Source organism: Humulus lupulus, unplaced genomic scaffold (assembly GCF_963169125.1).
Source record: "Humulus lupulus unplaced genomic scaffold, drHumLupu1.1 SCAFFOLD_42, whole genome shotgun sequence".
In the NCBI taxonomy this organism is placed as follows: Eukaryota; Viridiplantae; Streptophyta; class Magnoliopsida; order Rosales; family Cannabaceae; genus Humulus; species Humulus lupulus.
Genome location: NW_026908824.1, coordinates 140,527 through 147,653, shown reverse-complemented (window position 1 = coordinate 147,653; position 7,127 = coordinate 140,527).

Here is a 7,127-nt window from a genome sequence, read left to right as displayed (position 1 = left end):
ATGCATTCTCCTTAGCCTCCTAGGATGCATTCTCCTTAGCCTCCTAGGATGCACTCTCCTTAGCTCTCCTAGGATGCATTCTCCTTAGCCTCCTAGGATGCATTCTCCTTAGCCTCCTAGGATGCACTCTCCTTAGCTCTCCTAGGATGCATTCTCCTTAGCCTCCTAGGATGCATTCTCCTTAGCCTCCTAGGATGCACTCTCCTTAACTCTCCTAGGATGCATTCTCCTTAGCCTCCTAGGATGCATTCTCCTTAGCCTCCTAGGATGCACTCTCCTTAGCTCTCCTAGGATGCATTCTCCTTAGCCTCCTAGGATGCACTTTCCTTAGCTTTCCTCGGACCAAGGTGCACTTAGCTTGGTTATGACATCTTTCAAGCAGTCCAAATTCTTCGTCAGTCTACCGGGTCACTTTATCACAACTCTGAGGAGTCAATGTATTTATTGACTATTTAATGTGTCTTTTACGGACCATGTACTACCATTTTTCACCTTTATTGGCACGTCATTGATCTCCAATTTTTGGGTATAACACCGGTTAACAAAAGATGGACCTTTGAGAGAACTAAGAGTTAGAACTCTTTAGGTTTGTGAATCTTGTCTAGAAGGTAAAATGACCAAACATCCTTTCTTAGCGAAAGGCAATGGATACATAGCGATGTCTGTGGTCCAATCAATGTACAAGAAAGAGGTGGGTATGAGGTATTTCGTCACTTTTATTGATGATTACTCAAGATATGGTCATACTTACCGAATGCTTAGGAAATCGGAAACCTTTGGTAAGTTTCAAGAATTAAAAGTTGAAGCTGAGAAGCAGTTAGGTAAGACTCTAAATACACTTTGATATGATCGAGGTTGAGAATATTTGGATTTAGAATTGAAAGATTTCTTGCAGGAGCACGGTATTCTATCCCAACGCACAGCACCAGGAACACCACAAAAAAAATGGTGTTTCTAAAAGAAGAAACAGGACCTTGTTGGACATGGTCGATTTATGTTAAGCTACTCTTCACTTCTTGTCTCATTCTGGGGATATGGACTTCAAACAACAACGTACATTTTTAAGGTAGTCCCATCTAAGACCATTAGAAAAACGCCACTGGAACTGTGGAATGGAAACAAACCTAGTTTGCACCATTTAAGCATTTAGGGTTGTTCGGCTCATGTTCTTAGACCTAAATCAAGGAAACATGAATCATGGTCAAAAGTGTGCAATTTTGTTGGCTACGCTCCAGAAACAAGAGGTAATTATTTCTATAGTCCCAAAGATCAAAAGGTATTTATTTCAACAAATGCGACCTCCCTTGAACATGACTATATGAATAACTATAAACCTCGGAACAAGGTAGTAGTGGAGGAACTCATAGCTAATAAGATTCCATCACAATCATCTTCATCATTAAATGATAAACGACAAACCGAGGAAACCATGAATCTAGGTGAAGAAACCTCGGTGCAACGTCGTAGTGGGAGGATGGTGAGACAACCTGTTCGCTACGAACATGAGGCACATGTCCTTGTTTCTGATACAGACAAGGACGATCCATTAACCTTTAAAGAGGCAATGGATGATCCTGAAAAGGAGAAATGGCAAGAAGCCATGAACTAAGAAATGGAATCGATGTATTCCCATTCTGTCTGTGAACTTGTGGATCAACCTTAAGATGTCAGACCCATAGGGTGTAAGTGGATATACAAGAAGAAAAGATATGTAGATGGGAAAGAAGATACTTTCAAAGCGAGGCTTGTAGCCAAAGGTTACACTTAGAGAGAAGGTGTTGATAATGAAGAAAAAATTTCTCCTCTGGCCATTCTGAAATCCATTTATATCCTCTTATCCATAGCGACTGCCAATGATTATGAGATATGGCAAATGGACGTCAAGACAACATTTTTGAATGGCTATCTTGATGAAAGTGTCTATATGGTACAACAAGAAGGGTTCATAAAGAAAGGGGAAGTTCAAAAGGTGTGCAAGTTGTTGAAATCCACTTATGGATTAAAACAAGCGTCTAGATCTTGGAATATCACTTTTGATGAAACTATTAAAATATATGGCTTCGAAAAAAATGTCGACGAAGCATGTGTGTATAAATACATCAAAGGAAAACTGGTTGTTTTTTAGTTCTTTACGTTGATGACATTTTGCTCATTGGGAACAATGTAGAGACATTATCATACATAAAGAAAAGGTTAGCTGAAAAGTTCCAAATGAAAGATTTGGGCAAGGCGAGCTACGTTCTGGGAATCCAAATCCTAAGGGATAGGAAGAACAAGCTCTTGGCATTTTCTCAGGAAAATTTTACAGATAAGGTGCTTGAAAGATTCTCTATGGAGAATTCCAAGAAAGGTCAATTACCGACCAGACATGGAATTTCTCTCCCCAAGGAACAATGTCCCAAGACACCTCAAAAGGAAGAGGATATGAGAAATATCCCTATGCTTCAACAATTGGGAGTCTGATGTATGCTATGTTGTGTACTAGGCCCGACATATGTTATGCAGTTGGGATTGTAAGTCGTTATCTATCAAATCCTAGTTTGGAACACTAGATTGCAATAAAGCACATTCTCAAGTATCTTAGGAGAACGAGAGACTATATGCTGGTATATTAAGGGGGTGAGCTAAACCCTACTAGATACAGTCATTTTGATTTCCACTCAAACAAGGACAATCGAAAATCGACATCTGGGTCACTGTTCACTCTTGGTGGAGGAGCTGTGGTCTGGAGAAGCATTAATCAATCCAGCATAGCTTATATAACCATGGAAGTCGAATACATAGAGGCTTGTGAAGCAGCTAAGGAACCAGATTGGTTGAGGAAGTTCTACACTGATCTAGAAGTTGTTCCAGATATGGATAAGCCACTAATCATGTACTGTGACAACAATGGAGCAGTAGCTAATTTCAAAGAACCTACAAGCCATAAGAAAGGGAAGCATGTAGAAAGGAAATACCATCTGGTAAGAGAGATTATACATCGAGGTGATGTGACTATTATGAAGATTGTGACTGAACTGAACATCACCGAACCGTTAACCAAGACACTTCTTGTAAAGTCATTCGTGGGTCACGTGTGCAATATGGGATTAAGGGAGATGCCTCACTTGCTTTAAAGTCAAGTGGGAGATTGTTAGGATTAATTCCCTAAAAGCATGTAAAGACATTTTATTAGTTTTAAATAAAAGTACAATTTTATTATATTTGAATGATATAATTATTGTTTGAATTAATTATATAATAATATCAAGAAAATTCCCTATTCATTCATGATAATATGATCTTGTATTAGTACGAGAGAATTAAGATCATATATAATGAACAAAATAGTGAGTAATATATTAAAGTAAGGAATCTTTAATGAATGGTTACTAGTACGGTTAGCTAAGCATATGAGATGCAAGTAATCTAGAATCTTATTACTGATGTGGATAGACATCTTAGTAAATGTGATGTATATAATAGAGATTATGTATGACAGGACCAATGAGAATTAATTATCTATATAAACTTGCTGCTTGACGTAAAGATTTAATTCTTGTCATAATAGATGATCATTTGTTGATCAGTATAAATCCTGAGTATTCATGAACTCTTGCTTATGTTTATTGGATCTTTGGATTCACTCGTTAAGGTCTCTAAGAATAATGAGACTAACGACCTTTGTTTTGGAGATCAAAAATCATGGATGGCTGGGAACATGAATTACAATATTGGAATCCATGCTTTCCTGACAGATCGAATATTGCCTCCCTTAAGGGTTGATTCTGAAACTGAATAGTTATTGAGCTTAAATCTATAATTAGATTATAGATTAATTATTTTGCTAGTGAATTAATTGTACTTAAGGATCAAGAGGTAATTACAAGGGTAAAATGATAATTTTGACCAGCTCTAATTAACGAACCAATAAATGGAAGACAAAACCACATATATTGATTATATCAATGGACTACTAGAGAAAACTCTGTAAATATAATTCTATAAATACTTAGAGTGCAATTCCATGTTTGCAGTGGAGTAATCATGAAATTAATAAATAAGATTATTAGATTAAGGAGTTTAATTAACAATCTATTTTATTGGAGCTTTGTAATATAGGTCCATGGTCCCAGATCACCTCTGTCCTCCACTGTCAAGGGTAAGAATGTCAAAAGAAAGATTTGTTAAGAGAAATGACTAAATTACAAATGAATTAATTTTTCAGGGCAAGGAAATAAATATTTGATAATTATGGGTAATTGATTAATTGTGAATTAATTAATTATTTAACTATATATATTTTTTATTTTGAAAAAATATATTGTAAAATTATTATTAATATTGTTTGGATTTATATAAAGAGAGAAAATAATAAATATCTTATTTATAATATGATATTTATTTATTTTAAAACTGATATTTTAAGATAAAGTTAATTTTGAATTAACTGATATTTATGATGGAATAAATATCGTATCTTAAAAGTTGATTAAATAAATAAATGAGAAAATTAGGGCAACCCAAATTGGGCTGGGCGACAAACATTGTACAATATAGTGTGTGGCGCCTAGCGTTAGGGTTTTTACCCGTTGGATTTGAATTTTGAATTTCAAATAAATTTGTTTAATCAGTTATTTAATTATTCTTTTTCAATATGATTTAAATAGATAATTAAATGAAAATGTATAATCAGTTTTAATTTGAATTATATTTTAATTAAATTAAATATCCTTATAAATCTGATATAAGTAATATTCAGAAAATAATGGATAATCAGACTTTCTCTGTAAAGCGATAATTTTCTATAAACCCAAAAACTATTATAAATCTTCTCTCTGTCAAAACTCTCTAGATCTCATGTGTTGAGTACATCTAGGGAGTCACATAAATCAACATTTTGAATCCTTTGTGCCCACACATGTCCTTGTGTGTGTTGATGATTGGTTTGGAAGATCAGGGTGTGAGTTCTCAAAACACTACATAGGAAGTTCGCTGATTTATACAAAAAGGCTTAAGGATACTTGATAGGCTACGAGATGTAATCTCTGATCTTTTTGTATGTGATTTAATAATTATATATGTATATGATCCTGGCTGGTATTAATATTTATTAAAATGGATCCATATATACCACTACGTACCTTTGATTTGATCATAATACCAACAAGAAGGCATTTTGAAGTTATGCCCCGACGATCTTTTAGACTACACGACAATGTGGCCGAAGATGACGACTTGGGTCAAGATGCTCCTCCTGCCCCATAGGACTGGCAATAGTTGTTTGTTGAAATGGAATTAAGACTTCAACGAACGGAAGAGGAGCTCCAAGAATTGAGGAAGCAGGCCCCTCCTCGGGGTATTGGGTTACAGATTCCATAGGCTATGGAACCAGTGCCAGCCCAGCCTATGATGGAGAACAGGTGGGAGCCATGTTATGAGAGGTTTAGGAAGCAACACCCTCCCACCTTTGAGTGTGGTCTAGACCCACTACGGGTAGAGCAGTGGATGAATATGACTTCTTCCATCCTAGATTTTATGAGGGTGGAGGGGAGCGAGAGGGTGGCTTGTGCTAGTTATATGTTGAGAGAAGATGCCCATATCTGGTGGGATTTTGTGTCCCAGAGGAGGTATGTGACAATTATGACTTGGCAAGAATTTAGAGATGTCTTCAATGAGAAACAATATTGTGTCACAATCCGAGATACAAAGGTGGATGAGTATATTAACCTGTCTCAGAACCGAATGACGGTTACACAATATGCACTGAAGTATGACCGGTTGGCGAAGTTCGCATCGGACTTGGTGCCTACTAATATGACAGGGAGGGATCAGTTTGTATTGGGATTGAACGTCGTGATAGTCCATGATGTAAAGATAACATTAGATCTGAGGATTACCTCTTATCCAAAGATCTGATATGGAGAGAGGGTGCCGCAAGGCGCGATGCTCGGAGGACGGTGCCTCCTTTCATTGGTTCTAGCCGGGGTAGTGGGCCCGGTGAGAAGAAGAGAAAGGCCCCAGATTCTTTTGCTCCTCCTGGTTCAGATAGGAGGCCACGTGTAGAGTCCCAGAATTTTACTTAGCTAGTTAGATAGTAGTAAGAGTAGTAGTAATAGCTAGTAGTAGTTATAGTATGTTTATTACTGTGGATTTTGGTTCAAGCCGGGACTTAGTTGAACACTCGTAGCAACATTTATAGATTTTATAAGTTTAACTTATAGTTTAAGAATAATAATTATAACATAAGGTTTGATTAATATAGCTGATTATAAATATGTTATTTATTATACTATAAGGTTTAGATAGAATTAATAAGATCATGACACCTGTTGTGTGCAGGTTTATTTAAGGATTTAACTATAGTTTAATTAAAAGAAAGTTCTAAAAACTATAGAACCTTCCAAGACCATTAAGAGCATGAAATTTGTCACAATCTTGTTTATTTGAGGAATTAAGCATTTTTAAGTGGATAATTCAAAAATAGAAGTTTCTAGAAGCTCTAGACCCTTCCAGAACTTGCTGGAATCTCGTATTACTCAGTCAAACCTAATTAATCAATTCAATTATGCTGAAAATGTGCAATTACGTGTGTAATATATTCACGTATGTCGATGTATCGCCACACATGGAATGCAAAAAACATGTGAACTTCGTACAAACGAAACGACGAGAACTCAGGTCATAAGCTTAGGGGATATATCACCTACAATGGGCGATATATCGGCCCTAGGGTCATATTTTCAAACGTTTTTGAAATAGAGCTTGTTTCATTCCTTAACCTCTTGACTATCCTCTGAACGTTTTGACCGAGTCTTCAACACCTGTTGAACGAATATTCAAATATTTCTTAATTAATACTCATTATTTTTATTCAAGCTAAAAGGAGATAGTTCACTCCATGAACTCTAGAAATAGGACCTAGTACCCAGCCATTTCTCTGATTCTTCAAGCTGTGTTTAGAACCTTCAAGCTGCTAGGGTTACTATAGAGTGATAAACACTTGGGTTGGGATATACGCTTTATCATTTTAAGCTTTATAAACACTTGGGAAGTAAGATAAATAGTGTGTTTTTCTATATCGAGAAATAGTTCGGTTCTAGTACATCCAAGGTATTCCTAATCTTAAGTTCATTTCTGTATGTTTC